The sequence below is a fragment of the Triticum dicoccoides genome, chromosome 3A (genome assembly GCF_002162155.2).
Source record: "Triticum dicoccoides isolate Atlit2015 ecotype Zavitan chromosome 3A, WEW_v2.0, whole genome shotgun sequence".
Taxonomy (NCBI): domain Eukaryota; kingdom Viridiplantae; phylum Streptophyta; class Magnoliopsida; order Poales; family Poaceae; genus Triticum; species Triticum dicoccoides.
The window spans coordinates 679,105,500-679,122,964 of NC_041384.1; positions in this window are offsets into that span (position 1 = coordinate 679,105,500).

A 17,465-nucleotide genomic window follows, 5' to 3' on the forward strand; every position below is an offset into this window, starting at 1 on the left:
GAGAAGTGCTTAGCTTTGGGATCAATCTTGTGGTGTCCTTTCCCAGTGATAGTAGGGGCAGCAAGGCACGTATTGTATTGTTGCCATCGAGGATAACAAGATGGTTTTTTTATCATATTACATGAATTTATCCCTCTACATCATGTCATCTTGCTTAAGGCGTTACTCTATTTTCATGAACTTAATACTCTAGATGCATGCTGGATAGCGGTCGATGAGTGGGGTAATAGTAGTAGATGCAGGCAGGAGTCGGTCTACTTGTCTCGGACGTGATGCCTATATACATGATCATACCTAGATATTCTCATAACTATGCTCAATTCTGTCAATTGCTCAACAGTAATTCGTTCACCCACGTAAAATACTTATGCTCTTGAGAGAAGCCACTAGTGAAACCTATGGCCCCCGGGTCTATCTTCATCATATCAATCTTCCAACACTTAGTTATTTCCTTTGCTTTTATTTTACTTTACATCTTTATCATAAAAATACCAAAAATATTATCTATCATATCTATCATATCTCACTCTCGTAAACGACCGTGAAGGGATTGACAACCCCTTATTGCGTTGGTTGCGAGGATTTATTTGTTTTGTGTAGGTGTGAGGGACTCGCGCGTAGCCTCCTACTGGATTGATACCTTGGTTCTCAAAAACTGAGGGAAATACTTATGCTACTTTGCTGCATCACCCTTTCCTCTTCAAGGGAAAACCAACGCAGTGCTCAAGAGGTAGCAATAATCCTTGGGTATAGGAAAGGGGAGCACGGTGGCCTAGAAATAAAACGAGGTTTCACATACCCCAGTTTCATAATGAAATGCATGACAGAGGATAAAAGACTTATCTGGATCTGCAGCCCCCGGCAACCTCATCTCGCCGCGGTTGGATCCTTGTACTTGCAGCCCCGGCAACTTTGGTTTGCCGGGGTTGGGACGCCGGTCCGTGCCCTTTCTTCCAAGTAGCTCAGTAGAAGTGCTCATCTGCCCTGCGAACCAAAATAGGATAGCAAAGAAACAGAGAGACGCGCACTCGACCTCTAGGCTAGGGGTTAGTCGCCGCTAAGCACTATCAACCCTAACCAAGTAAGAGACTCGACCTAGCATGCATGCTATAACTTAGGGCGCCAGCGCTTCATTTATTTATGCTCATGGTCTGCACCTGGCTTTGTACAAAGGGTTACATGCCTTGCCGGCAAAGATTGTACAAAAAGGTGGCTTGCCGGGGGGCCCAGCAAGCCGCGCCTTATGGGTAAAACTTGCGAAGATGCTCGATGTTCCAGGAAATACTCAACGTGAAGCACATTAGTGCCGGTTTGAATTTGAGCCGGCACTAATGTGTACATTAGTGCCGGTTCCAACGGCTAGCCGGGCCGCTCTCATTAGTACCGGTTCGTGGCGAACCTTTAGCACCGGTTCGCGCCACGAACCGGTACTAATGAGAGTGGTGGCAGGATGTTGTCAGTATGGGGCCCCTCCAGCACCTTTAGTACCGGTTCTTGGCATGAACCGGTACTAAAGGTCGTCCTACATAAACCCTTCGTCCACCCGAGCTCGCTCTGTTCTTCCCCTTTCCCCTCTCCTCTCTGTTCTTCCCCTCTTCCTCTCGAGCTCATCACGCATTTTGCCCAAAATTTGTCAAGATTTGAAGGCCCCCATCCATTCAAATGATCACAAAGGTTAGCAACTTTCTCCTTTCATCTCTCATTGCTAGATTAGCTCTTGCAATGCTTTATATAGTGATTAATTTGTGAGTTTAGTAATTTGGGAGGAAATATATATATGTGCTAGTATTTGATTTATATGCAATTTGAGGTCAAAAATAACACTTAGTTTGCATATGTAGGTGTGGTTTACTTAGTGCCTTCTAAATCTCCCTCGTAACCACCATCGATCGCCGGCACCGTCCCGTCGCCGGCACCACCATGTGGTGAGCCTCTTGTACATGAAATTTTATATAAAAATTGATGTTTGTGTGATTTGGATATATAGTTACTCGTATAATTATCTTACCCGTATGTTGTTTGTTATACATATAGTGCCATGGTTTTGATATCCGTCCCCGTCGGCCCTCGTCCTTGTTATGATTCGGATGTGGTATATATATTCTCTTTTAAAACTAGTTGCATTTCGTGTTGATGACAAATTATGCCCATCAAGTTGACATAGATATTTTTTCTAGGAGGTATGTGTTTCGAAAATTCCAACCGACCCTATTGTTGAGAGGTTCAATTTAGTTGAAAGAGAAAACGAGTACTTGAAAGAAAAATTGAAAAGAATTGAGGGGGAGAAGATGGAATTTGAGTTGCATGTTGCCGATGTCGTCGATGATCACAAGATCAAGATGGAGAAAATGCGCTTGAAGATTAGAAAGATTAGAAAATATGCCATCGATAGTGAGGCTTGGTATCAGTATGCTGTTGGATCAATTGTTACCTTAGTTGCGATCTTGATCGCATTTGTTGTTGCATTTAAATGCTTTAGCTAGAGAGTTATTTGTTTGTTGCATTTAAGTGTTGTATGAACTTGTATTAATTTGGTCTATTCGGTTTTGTGTAATGAAGATGAGCCGGCAATGGATGTACGATGACCGATGCTCTCCCTAGTTCGTTGAGGGCGTGCATACTTTTCTGCTTGCGGGTGAGGCAAACAAGCAGGCGGATGGTTTTATGCCTTGTCCATGTGCGGGCTGTAAGAATGGTCACAATTACTCTACGTCAAGAACCATTCACGTCCACCTGTTTGAGTCCGGTTTCATGCCCCACTATAATGTTTGGACCAAGCACGGAGAAAGAGGGGTTATGATGGAAGACAATGAAGAAGAAGAGGACGACGACAGCTATCCTGGCCATGGGTTCCCTGAATATGATGATACAACAATGGGGGAAGAAGCTGAGTCAGTAATGCGGGAAGAAGCTGAGCCGGCAATGCGGGAAGAAGCTGAAGAAGAGGCATCAGATTAGCCCGTTGATGATCTTGGTCGGGCCATTGCCGATGCAAAGAGAAACTGCGCAAGTGATTTGGAGAAGAAGAAGTTGCAGCGCATGTTAGAGGATCACAAAAATTGTTGTACCCGAATTGCGTAGGTGACACGAAAAAGCTGGGCACCACACTGGAATTGCTGCAATGGAAGGCAGAGAATGGTGTATCTGACAAGGGATTTGGAAAGTTGCTGGTAATGATAAAGGATATGCTTCCAAAGGACAACGAATTGCCCGAGAGTACGTACGAAGCAAAGAAGGCTGTCTGCCCTCTAGGGTTAGAGGTGCAGAAGATACATGCATGCCCTAATGATTGCATCCTCTACCGCGGTGAGTACGAGGATTTGAACGCTTGCCCGTTATGTGGTGCATTGCGCTATAAGATCATCCGCGATGACCCTGGTGATGTCGAGGGCGAGCGCCCCAGGAAGAAGATTCCTGCCAAGGTGATGTGGTATGCTCCTATAATACCACGGTTGAAACGTTTGTTCCAAAACAAAGAGCATGCCAAGGCGATGCGATGGCACAGATAAGACCGTAAGAAAGACGGAAAGTTGAGAGTACCCGCTGACGGGTTGCAGTGGAGAAAAATCGAAAGAAAGTATGAGAAGGAGTTTGCAGATGACGCAAGGAGCGTATGGTTTGGTCTAAGCACAGATGGCATTAATCCTTTTGGGGAGCAGAGCAGCAACCATAGCACCTGGCCTGTGACTCTATGTTTGTATAAACTTCCTCCTTGGTTGTGCATGAAGCGGAAGTTCATTATGATGCCAGTGCTCATCCAAGGCCCTAAGCAACCCGGCAACGACATTGATGTGTACCTAAGGCCATTAGTTGAAGAACTCTTACAACTGTGGAATGGAACAAGTGTACGTGCGTGGGATGAGCACATGGGGGAAGAATTTGACCTAAAGGCATTGCTGTTCGTGACCATCAATGATTGGCCTGCTCTCAGTAACCTTTCAGGACAGACAAACAAGGGATACCGCGAATGCACGCACTGTTTGGACGATACTGACAGTATATATTTGGCTAATTGTAAGAAGAATGTGTACTTGGGACATTGTCGATTTCTTCCGAGCAGGCATCCCGTAAGAAAGAAAGGCAAGCATTTCAAAGGTGTGGCGGATCACCGGACGAAGCCTCGCCACCGTACTGGTGCTGATGTACATGATATGGTCAAGGATTTGAAGGTGGTCTTTTGAAAGGGTCCTGGTGGACAACCTGTTCCGAATGACGCTGACGAACGCGCACCCATGTGGAAGAAGAAATCTATATTTTGGGACCTGCCCTATTGGAAAGACCTAGAGGTCCGCTCCGCAATTGACGTGATGCACGTGACGAAGAATCTTTGTGTGACCCTGCTTGGCTTCTTGGGCGTGTATGGGAAGATAAAAGATACACTTGAGGCACGGGAGGACCAGCAACATATGCACGGAAAAGATGGCATACATTAGGGTCATGCAAGCTACGCTCTTACCAAAGAAGAGAAGGAAATCTTCTTTGAATGCCTGCTCAGTATTAAGGTACCGTCTGGCTTCTCGTCGAATATAAAGGGAATAATAAACATGGCAGAGAAAAAGTTCCAGAACCTAAAGTCTCATGACTGCCATGTGATTATGACGCAACTGTTTCCGGTTGCATTGAGGGGGCTTCTACCGGAAAACGTTCCATTAGCCATTGTGAAGCTATGTGCATTTCTCAATGCAATCTCTCAGAAGGTAATCGATCCAGAAATCATACCAAGGTTAGAGAATGATTTGGTGCAATGTCTTGTCAGTTTCGAGTTGGTGTTCCCACCATCCTTCTTCAACATCATGACGCACGTCCTAGTTCGCCTATGCGAAGATTAATGTTTTGGGTCCTGTATTTCTACACAATATGTTCCCCTTTGAGAGGTTCATGGGAGTCTTAAAGAAATATGTTCATAACCGTGCTAGGCCAGAAGGAACACTACTAGGGAAAAGCCTATACACAGAACCTTACCAGCAGCGCGCTTTAAAATCAGGCGCTGCTGCTAAGTAGCAGTAGCGCGGGTTTTTAACCCTCGCTACTACTAAGTTGATAGCAGTAGCGCTGGTTTTTAACCCTCGCTACTACTAAGCGGTATCTACCGTGCCCCCCGGGACATGCCATAGTAGTAGCGCGGGTTTTTAACCCTCGCTACTACTAAGTTGCTAGCAGTAGCGCTGGTTTTTACCCCTCGCTACTACTAAGCAGTCTCTACCGTGCCCCTGGGCCATGCCATAGTAGTAGCGAGGGTTATAAACCCGCGCTACTACTAAGTTTTTACCCCTCGCTACTACTAAGAGGTCTCAACCGTGCCCCTCCAGGACATGCCATAGTAGTAGCGAGGGGTAAAATCCCTCGCTACTACTAAAGGTCCCATTTTGAAACTCTACCCCACCTTGTGGATCGCCTTTTCGGTTTTGTAAAAAGCAAAACAAAATGATAAAAACTTCAAAAATTAAAATCCTTCGAGATGTAGTTATGTTAATACATCTACTAGTTAGGAAAATTTAAAAACTTAAATTTGGACATGTTTTGCAAAAAGTGTAGGGAAAATGTAAAATGACTATAACTTTTGCATAGATGTTAGAAAAAAACTTAGAATATATCAAAATGTTTCAAAAATTAAAATCCTTCGAGATGTATTTATGTTACTACAGCTACTAGTTAGGAAAATTTAAAAACTTAAATTTGGACATGTTTTGCAAAAAGTGTAGGGAAAATGTAAAACGGCTATCACTTTTGCATACGATGTCAGGAAAAAAACGTATAATATATCAAAATGTTCAGCACGAAAATCTGGATCCGATGGAGACGGCCTACGGCCTGTTTGCAAATTTTTAGAATCCTCAGATTCCAAAAGGAAAAAAAAGTTATGCTCAAATTTCAGTTTTTTTTAATTTTGGTCAAATCTGGTCAAACTGTGGTCAAACTACTTATTCAAGAAGTATTTGTGTTACTAAATAATTATTCAAGAATATTAGTGTTACTAAATAATTATTTCAGTTTTTTGGATGTTTGGTCAAATCTGGTCAAACTTTGGTCAAACTTTGGTCAAAATGTGGTCAAACTACTTATTCAAGAAATATTTGTGTTACTAAATATTTATTGTTTTTTAGAACAATAGTTTTAAACTCAAACAGTGAAATGTGTGACTTCATGCTCAAGCTAAACTCCCGAGGGTTAATAGGATTGACATCTTACTATTGTCAGGAAAACAACAAGTGTAGACTTGGAATCGAGGGAGAATAGGACCCGGAAGTTAAGCATGCTCAGGCTGGAGTAGTGAGAGGATGGGTGACCGTCCGGGAAGTTAGATGATTTGGAATGATGAGGGGTGATTAGAGATTAAATTGAGTAGCGATGAGGGGTGATTGGAGATTAGTGGTTAAAATAATTCAGAAATTTGAAAACTCGGGCAAAAAAATCAAAAAAAAATTCAAATTTTCAGATTTCAAAGCACGGGTTAGTAGTAGCGCGGGTTTTTACCAACGCTACTACTAACGGACGTAGTAATAGCGCGGGTTTCACCCGCGCTACTGCTATACATTAGCTGTAGCGCCTTATTAGTAGTGCCGGCCCCCGCGCTACTAATAGGCCCAAAACCCGCGCTGCTGCTAGGCTTTTCCCTAGTAGTGGAAGCATCTCCAAGGGCCACAAAAATGAGGAGGTCATTGAGTTTTGTATTGAATTTATTCCTAACCTTAAGCCGATTGGTGTTCCTGAATCGCGGCATAAGGGCAGACTGGATGGAAAAGGCACGCTAGGAGGGGAACAAATAATATGTATGGACGAACATTCTCTCACTGAAGCACACTACACAGTTTTACAGAATTCCGTCTTGGTTGCTCCGTATATGGATGAACACAAGAATTTGCTACGCTCCAAACACCCGGAGCGGTCTGATGACTGGATTACACGTGAACAAACCAGGAGTTTCACCAGCTAGTTGCAGACACGTACCATGCATGACACCTCTATTGAAGATGACCTGTACTTGCTGTCCCAGTTACCATCTTCGAATATAAGGACTTTCAAAGGGTACGAGATAAATGGTAATACATTTTACACGATCGCCCAAGATAAGAAGAGCACCAACCAAAACAGTGGTGTCCGCTTTGATGCAGAAACCAAGACGGGAAAGGAAACATATTATGGTTATATACAGGACATATGGGAACTTGACTATCGACGTGGTTTGAAGGTCCCTTTGTTTCGGTGCAAATGGGTCAATATGACACAAGGCGGGGTAAAGGAAGACCCGCAGTACGGAATGACAACAGTGGATCTCAACAATCTTGCGTATGCAGACGAACCATTCGTCATAGCCAATGATGTGGCACAGGTTTTCTATGTGACGGACATGTCTACCAAGCCAAGAAAAAGAAAAGATAAGGAAGCGAATGCATCGTACGATGAGCCAAAGCGGCACATAGTTCTTTCTGGGAAGAGAAACATCGTGGGAGTGGATGACAAGACAGAAAAGTCAGAAGATTATGAAAAGTTTGATGAAATTGCTCCATTCACAGTGAATATTGACCCGAGCATCCCAATAAATGATGAAGATTTTCCATGGTTACGGCGCAAAGGGACACATGCAAAGAAAAAGTTTCACTATCATCACTTTCTTCTGTGTTTCACACCCGGAAGGGAATCTCTGTAATAGTTAGGGTAGTTATGTGTTTTGGCATTTGAAATGCGAAGAAATTTTATGTGCAAACAAATTCTTTCATGCCTTTACTGACGTTTAAAGTTAAATTATTCACAAACTAGTGATTCACACTAATTTCAAACAATTCAAAATTTAAACAATTCAAATTTGAAAACTACGGGCACTAACAGAAAGTTTGTAATTTTTTGTACCTAAGGCAAAAATATTCACAAAGAAACTCTAAATACACAAAAAAAACAACTCAAAAATAAATAAAGAAAATAAAATAAAAATAAAAGCCCGCCTACTAGGCCAGAGCAGCCTGCATATGACTAGAAACCCAACCTGTTGCTGGGCTAGGACGCAGGCCCACAAAGGCCCTGTAGGCCCACAGGGCAGCACAAATCATATAGGCCCAGTAGGCCTGCTTTGGAGAGGAGCTCGAGAGAGCTACCACACGGGCGGTTATAAACAAGTGCGGACGCCCCTCGGCTAGCGAGGTGGGACTAAACTTCCCGCACCGCACCTGCGCCAGCGCACCCCCTTTAGTACCGGTTGGTGGCTCCAACCGGTACTAAAGGCCCCCCTTTAGTACCGGTTGGTGCCACCAACCGGTACTAAAGGGGGTGCCTTCCCGCCGCTTGGCCTGGCCAAAACAGGTCTTTAGAACCGGTTGGTGGCTCCAACCGGTACTAAAGGCCCCTCCTATATAAACAGCACTTACGAAAATTTCAGTTTCTCATCTGCTTCTTCTCCTCTGCACCGTCGCCCGCCGCCCCCGTACGTCTCCATATCCCTCGTCGCCGCCCCGTCCCCGTCGTCGCTGCCCCGTCATCCCCGTCCCCGTCGTCCCCGTCGTCACCGCCGCCCCGTCCCGGCCCGTCCCGCGTCGTCCCCGTCCCCGTCGTCGCCGCCCCGTCCCTGTCCCCGTCGTCGTCATCCCCGTCGTTGACGCGCCCGTCGCCGTCCCTGTCGCTGCCCCCCGTCGCCGCCCCTCGTCGCCTCTCGCCTCGCCGGTGAGCGCGCGCACACACACATACATTTTTTGTTTTTTAGTTATACAAATAGTTAGAAATTTTTCTGTGTTTTAGAAATTGTTAGAAATTTTTCTGTTTTTTAGAAATAGTTAGAAATGTTAGAAATGTTAGAATAGTTAGAAATGTTAGAATTATTAGAATAGTTAGAAATGTTAGAATTGTTAGAAATTTTTCTGTTTTTTAGTTATAGAAATAGTTATAAAAAAGTTAGAAATTTTTCTTTTTTTAGTTTTAGAAATATTAGAAATGTTATACACATGTTAGTTATATATATAGAAATGTTATAATTTTTTTTTCTGTTTTTTAGTTATAGAAATATTAGAAATGTTATAGAAATGTTAGTTATATATAGCATTGTTAGAAATGTTATAGAAATGTTAGTTATATAGAAATGTTAGAAATTTTAGTTATCAAAATCCAATCATTAAAAAAATGTTACTTTTTGCGGGCATGCATATAGCTAGTATTTGTTCTCGACGATGCCCGGCCCGCATCCTCGCCGTCGACATGTCCGCGACGATGTCCGTCTGACCCATGTCTGGGACTGGGCTCCGTCGGGCTGGCACTGGGAGGTGCTGCCTGGAGGGGCGCGCCGCTTGATGAGGAACCCGGCCCCGGGTCCCGTCGTCGACCCTGATCTCGTTTGGTGGCGTTCGCGTGGGCCAGTTTCAGTGCGGAGGGATCCGGCCCCGCCAGAGGTGGTACGTCGCCGTGTCAGGGAGGAGGACGAGCACGTCCATCGCTACATAGTTGCGTTAGAGGGCGGCAGGTTCTCCAATACCTAGCAGTTTCTTCAGGGATCTCACTTCAGCTATGATCCTGTGAGGGTTCCTTCTCTTTGGGTGTCCACCGCCCGCGCCGCAGGAACCGCGAGTGTCCTAGATTCTTATGTAGTATTCGATCTTTATTAGCTACCTAGCCAGTGATGTATTCGATATTATATATATTATTCGAGACGATGTATTCGAGATTATATCAATTATTCGAGACGATGTATTCGAGATTATATCTATTATTCAAGACGATGTATTCGAGATTATATCTACTATTCGAGACAATGTAATTTGAATACTAAATTGTTTTATATTTCCTTTGGATTAGTTAAATAAAAGCTATGGCGGACAATACCGGCAGAGAGGGAGAACAGACCCTGTTTGATATGATACGCCATCCTCGCGGGCCAGATGATGATCAGAATGAAGAAGATTATGACGGCTCCGAATTTCTAAACAACACCGGAGAGGGTGATATGATATTCGATCGCGACGACCGAATTGATGAAGTCATGAACTACGATTATGATGATGACGAAGAAAATGTTGATCTTGAAACAACAAAGACTGGCGCGGTATATATATTTATATAAGCAGGCATCTGGTGATCATCACATGTTTTAAATGAGTTGAAGATATATTAACGAATCAATCTTTCTTCTTTTAGCCATCCGGATTGAGCAAATCTTCAGGCAACAGGACGAAACGAGGCCTGAACAAAAAGTTGAAGGAGGGCGTAAAGTACAATATCGAGGCAATCAGGCCTAATGGCGAACCATTATTGCCTAAGAAGATTGCGGACAAGTTCGTTCATCAGTGCGGAGTTCTTGTGAAGGACCAACTCCCGATCTCCCTTCAAGAATGGAGAGAGCCAGCAAAGGCATGTCCAAATGTTACTTTTGTCGACGACAGACAAAAAAGTCTACTTTGGGATACTCTCATGGAACATTTCACCCTACCAGATCATTTCACAGATGCAGATGTGGAGAAAGTCAAGGACGCCGCTCTTAGGAAGATGGCGGTTGCATTCAACAACCACAAGAATCGTGTATGGGACAAGTACGTCAAGGATGGAAGGAAGACTCCAGTATTCGAGGGAACACTAGAGAATCAAAGTGCTCATTGGGACGATTTCGTGAAATTCAAGGATTCAGAATTAGCTAAGGAACGGTCGAGAATAAACAAGAAGAATGCCGAAAAAAGGATAAGTTCCATAAGCTGGGGCCAGGTGGCTACGCGGTGGCAATGCCTAAGTGGGATAAGTCTGAGAAAGAGATGGAGGATGCAGGTATCACTCCGGTTACTAGGAGCTGGCCCCTAGGTGCAGGACTTGGTTCTATGCGCATGGGGGGGAGTTGGACCCGAAGACAGGCAAAGTTTCGATGAAGGCATGTCTGAACGGAGCCGGCGATAAGATACTTGTTGCAATAGAAGATGCTCGAACGGGGGTGTTCCAGCCCAACAGAGAGAATGACGAGCTTACTCGTGCCCTGGGAAATCCTGAACACCCAGGAAGAACACGAGGCAAGGGGGCTATTCCGTGGTATGAGGGGTTTTCGGACTGGAACGCCGACTACAGAACCCATGCGAGAAGGAAGATTGCGGAGGAGAAGTAGAGGAAGATGGAGGAGGAGAAGAGGAAGCTGTACTATGAACGCCTTCAAGGCCTACAATAAAAGCACACGGACTTGCCAGTCAAATTCCAGTGACAGAAGGAGCAGATCGACAAACTTAGCCAGCAAAGGGGGTCTCAGCAGCTGCAACAACTAGCGGATGATCCAGCATTGGATACCACTGCCCCATCCATGCCGAGAAGCAGCGTAGGTTCCGCCCCATTTGACGCAATGCTGGATAGATACCCCGTGGATGACATCATGGAGAACACTAACTGTGACCTACACTTCAAAATGAAGAACATATCCATGAATGTGGCGGACGCCATTGCTTATACAAATTCCCCCGATGCAACCTTCCATTGCAACCCGATTCCACCAGGCTATGCTCGTGTCATGGTTGATGAGGTGGTGGACCAATATTCGGGGCTAGGGCTTGACATTCCTGGAGGTGACGAGGAGCACACACTTGGAGAGGCCAAACATCGTATCATCCTATGGAGAAAGGATTGCATCATCTTTCGAAAGCCACCGACACCGCGTCAGCCGACTCCTCGTCGAAGTCCGCCACCGAGTCAGCAGACTCCCGCTCCTACAAGTCCACCAACGCATCAGGCCACTCCTCCTCCTCCAAGTCCGGCAAAGCGTCAGGCCACTCCTCCTCCAAGTCCGACACAGCGTCAGACGTCCACTCCTCCTCCAAGTCCGGCACAACCTCAGGCCACTCCTCCTCCAAGTCCGGCACAGCTTTAGGCCACTCCTCCTCGTCCAACTCAGCCCCGTCAGCCGTCTTTGCCGCCTCAGCAATCGTAGAAGAGACACCCCGCAGCTATGGTGCGTAGCGGTACGAGTCGAGGTCATAGTACAGGAAGTACAGGCGGAGGCAAGCGATATAAATATGGTCCAAGCCTCACTACTCCTCTTCCTCAGAGGGCTTATGACAGGACCGAGGAGCAAACCAATGCCATAGTGCGGGCAGAAGTCGACGCCCATTTTGGACCGAAACCGCCACCGCCGCCAAGGGAGAAAGTGCATGTGGAAAAGATTGACCACTTCATTCGTATGGCTCAACCACCAGCTTCTAAGCCTGTTGACACAGACTATGAGCGCCACATCAGGAAGTTAAATCGAGCACATCTACAGAAGGAGGCGAGCTCGAGCTCGAGCAAACAACAAGCAGCTATCAAAAAATGCGGGAAAACCATTGCCCAGCTGGGAGAACAGGCGACGCAATCGGCCCTCCCGCTTGTTGTGCCAATAACACGTGACAGTACGCGCGCCCAATATTATTGTGGGCAAACAGTTTACGTTCTCGAGGTGGGCGATGTGGTAATAACCAGGAGCATATAATGCAGGCTGAAATTCTCAACATCACTGTTGGACAACTCCTCGAGATCGAGCCCATGCATGTGCTTATAGAGGAGGAAATAAAACGGAAATATGTCCGGGGCGAACCTTTGGTCAAGCCAGACGAGGTCAAGAAGCTCCCAACGAGAATGTATGAATTGCGTCAATGGTACATGGACATTACCAAGAGATCCAATCGACAGTCCCTCATGGTGCAAGTCAAGAAGGATCATTACTACCATCAGAAAGCTGTGACCGTTGAGTATTCTGAACTGTTTCAGTTATACAATCAAGACGCACTCGACAAATCTATCGTCAGTTGCTATTGTCTGTAAGTGATTTCTTTCTGTAATTTAATTCTCAAGCTAGCTGTAGTGATCCTTTTGATCAATCATTACCTGTAATTATCCTCACTATATTCTTTTCTATGGTATTATGCAGGATGAAGATGTATGAAATGAGAAAAGGTGGACGCTATGGCATTGGGTTCATTGACCCAAACACCGTTAATGAATACACATGGAAAATAAATCCACATCATGAAAAGCAGGTAGAGGACAGCATGCTAGAGTTCTTGAAGCGCCTCAAATACAATGAAGATATACTACTTCCTTACAACTTCCAGTGAGTCACACTGTCTTGTACTACAAATTCTCTGTTTTTGCCTACTAGCTAGCTACATGTTTTTGCTTACATATGCCCGCTTAATTAAGACATGCAAACGTGTGTGCATGCAGATTTCACTGGATCTTGTGTATCATTAAAGTTGACGCCAGAACAGTTGAAATACTGGACTCACTACTCAAAGCAAATACTGACTATCACATCTTGTATGGGATAGTCAACAGGTAATTTCAATCATTATTAACTATATATCTCGGCCTATTTAGTTCGTTATTTCATGATATGAACTATTTAATAACCCCTTTATTCATTTTCTTTGTCGACGGGCAGGGCTTGGGCAAGGTTCATCAGCGTCATGGAAGGCGAATGGAAACAAAAGCTGAAATGGTTTCGACCCAAGGTAAGTAACTAAGTAGTACTAGCTAGCTAGCTAGCTGCCATCCCTTTAATTATCATGCTTGATTAATTATTATCTGATCAAACTCCATTCTCGTAAAGGCCCTGAAGCAGGCGCAGGGGACTGATCTATGTGCATTCTGCGTTTGCGAGAACATTCGCATGATGGCGTCCGAAAGGAGCAGATCTCAAAGACAGGAATGGGTACGTTTGTCAGAACACTATTCACAATTTTTACACCATTATCGATATCTAGTCACACAACTAATACACGTGCATATTGATCTCCTTCTTAACAGTTCACAGAGGTGCGGGACAAGCTCCTAGAAACGGAGCGCGTAGAAGCACTTCAAGAGGAAATAGCGGGATTTTTGCTCGACCAGGTCATAAATCCGAAGGGAGAATACTATTACCCGCTACCGCCCCCATGAACCACTTCCAATTGTCATCGTGCTCCGAAGGCACCAATTAGGCTAATGCCACTGGCTCCGAAGGCAACATGCATATGTAGGAGAAATTGTATATAGCTATACATGTGTGTATGTGTGAATTAATGTGGTGGTTTGTGAGACATTGATGATATATATATGATTGGTTCTACTAGAAATTCTATATATATATATATATATATATATATATATATATGCATAACGTGTACAATGTGTAGTATCGTAAAATACCAGCAAACGAAAAAGAATTAAAATGGAAAACACAAAATTAAATGAAAAAGAAATCATAAAACCAAAAACCCCCCAAACCTTGTAGTACCGGTTGGTGTTACCAACCGGTACTAAAGGGCTCCCGGCCCCCGGAGCTGGCTCGTGCCACGTGGTTGCCCTTTAGCACCGGTTCATGCTGAACCGGTACTAAAGGGGGGCCTTTAGTGCCCAAACTTTAGTGCCGGTTATGGAACCGGCACTAAAGGGCCTTACGAACCAGTGCTATTGCCCGGTTCTACACTAGTGTGGGACAACATCTTCGGTCTCCAGGCGGACTGCACCGGGACTGGTGACTCGTATTACCTGAGAAGGGCCTTCCCACTTCGGCATCAACTTGTTGGTATTCTTGGCCGACTGAACGCGCCGAAGAACAAGGTCGCCTTCCTCAAAGCTTTGGGCATGAACCTTGCGGCTATGGTAGCGGCGCGAGGCTTGCTGGTAGCGTGCTGCTCTCACAGCCGCCCGAAGATGATCTTCCTCAAGGAGCATTGCGTCATCTTGCCGCAACTACTCTTGCTCAATGTAACACCCCAAAATTTTGACCCTGATTTATTAATTAAAATTTTGCCAGGAAATTAAAATTTTATTTTCTAGTTTTATCTTTTAATTTCAGATCACTCTGTCCCTCTGAATTTTTGAGTTTTTCCTTCTAGGTGGAAACCTTTCAAAAATATTGTTGGACTTGTATATCTTCCCAAGACCATTTCTTTTTATCAGTGGAATTATTTCTACAATTATTTTTCCTGAGCTTTATTTCTTCAAAAATGATTTTTCATAAGTTTTAGAGTTCCATTTGCACTACAACCCTTTCAAATACTTCTTTAAAAATTCCACCAAAATTGGGGGATGTTAGTAGTAGTGTATAATTCAAATTTATGCAAAAACCCATTGGTGTTCTTTGAAAAATTTGAGCAAATCATCCTCATCTTCATTCTGGTCCAGTTTGGTGTTTTGTACTGCAACCTTGTTTTATCTTGCCCTATTGCCCTTGATTTTTCTCCTGCTTATAGACCAGCCTACCAAACCCTTAAGTCCAGGAGATTGGACCCATTGGAGTATTTTTGGTCCATGCAATAATGCCCTTCACTTTCTGTCCAGAACTAAAGATTTGCAAAACTTGCACTAACAAGTTTCTGGTTTCACTACAAAAAATACACTTCCGTGATGATACGTGTTTGTCACAGTAGGTCGCTTTTTTTGTCATGCATGTACATCCATAACAAATTTATGACAGAATCAAGATAGTCATACCTGTGCTGTCGTAGAAGTGTTCCATGACATTACCAAAATTATCATCACGGAAGTGTTCACTTCCATGACGATAAATCGCGTGTCATAGAAGTGCGTTTGTCAAGGGTGACCGACATGTGGCATCCACCATGTTAAGCTATCGGGTCGGGTTATCCGATAACCCGTTAACAGCCCCAACCAATGGGAAATTTCCACGTGTAAAATTCTTATTGGCCGGACGAAACACGTGTCAGCTCGTCAGTGGGTCAGATAGGCGCCTATGATATGTTGACACGTGGCACGACCCAACAGAATCCCATTCCTGTGTAAAGGCCGGCCCGTTTGACTTGGTCAAAAGCTGGCGGGCCGGCCCATGGAAAGCCTGTTAACGGCCTGTTCGAATATAGCCCATTTACAGCCCGCTAACCCAAGGCCCGTTACGCCCTATCCGAATTCGGCCCAATAGCGTCATCTGGACCATCCAATATGATTCCAGCCCGTTTTCACTTCTGGCCCATGTATGGCCCATGATGTCTTTCGGCCCATATGAGGCCCTATGTAACTCTTGGCCTACTAACGGCCCGTGGTCAAATTGGCCCGTAATGAACAGTGTATCACTTTACACCCATTAACGGCCCGTGGTGAAACTGGCCCGTGATGAACAGTGTATCACTTTATACCCATTAACGGCCCGTTATTCCGTTGGGCCGGTTCCAACCCATGTTATCTTTCGGCCTTCTCAGAGCCCATTTATTCTTGGGCTCATTTCCAGCATTCGTTTACTTACGGCCCGTTACTGTCATTTTCTGCTTGTGGGCCAAATTCAGCCCGTGGTTACAATCGGCCCGTTTGTGGTCCGTTAATACGTTGGGCCGTTTTCATTGCATCATCAAATACGGCCTATTAACGATGGCCCGTTATGGTCGGCCCATGAACGGACGATTCCAACTCTAGCCCGTTTACGGCCATAATGCGGCCTGTTATTGGTCCATGTTTCGCCATCGATCATACTGCCCGTATAAGTCCCATTGATGATACGGCTCGTAGAAGGCCCGTTGTTTCTACGGCCCGTAGAAGGCCCATTGTTTCTACGGCCCGTAGAAGGCCCACTGTTTCTACGGCCTGTAGGAGGCCCAGTGTCACTACATTAAATATTAGCCCATGGTTATTGTGGCCTAGTTTTAAAAAATAGGTTAATGCAGCCACTAGCAAACCGCAGAAAAAGAACTACAATGACTAGAAGCAAACAAATAAACAAGACACCAAGGAAATAAATAAGCAAGAAACTTACGCTAGGCTATCACGGCTATCACACATATTACATCCACTAGGCATCAAAGTTCACCACCAGTGCAAATAAACGCGCCGACAAAAGCATATACAAAACTGAGAGCACTTCAGAAGGCACTAGGCCTGGCCAGGTCGGCCCCCCCCAAATAGCTGAAGAAGCTGAGTAGACCTCAGTTGTGTCAACGATACATGCATCAACACTAGATTTAAGGCATGATGGTGCGCACGGCAGTCCTCTGACATCTTCATTGCATCTTTGGCTTCAAGTCGGAGATGAGCTGAAGCAAGCCTTTCCGCTTTAAGTTGAGACTGAAGAAGTCGAACTGATTGAGGCAGCGACTGCACAGAGGTTGTCTCACACCTGCTGGTGAGTAGCTTCAACTCACTGTCTTCATCAATACAGGACCTTGGGGTCATCTCGCTGTCCTCAAAATGGTTTGGCTCACTATCTTCCCTAAAGTTCTGCCTGGCGTAAGAGATACGAGTCTGAAAGAGAAACAAGGAGACACGTAACAGGTTTCACAATTATATAAGCAAATAAATGGATCTGTTCTGCATAAGGAACATGGTTTTACAACTACAATTTGAAACTGGTAGTTGTTGCAAACATCCAATCAGATGTAAACAGCAAAGCAAACAGTAGTGGAGGAAATGATGCCTATCCTAATCTATACTAGAACAAAGTTTGAAGGCTTGAGAAGGATGAACTTACATTACATGTTAAAACGGGCTGGATAAAGCCCTTCTCCATGTTGATGGAAGGATAATTCAATAAATTTCCCAAAGAAAATTCTTTATAA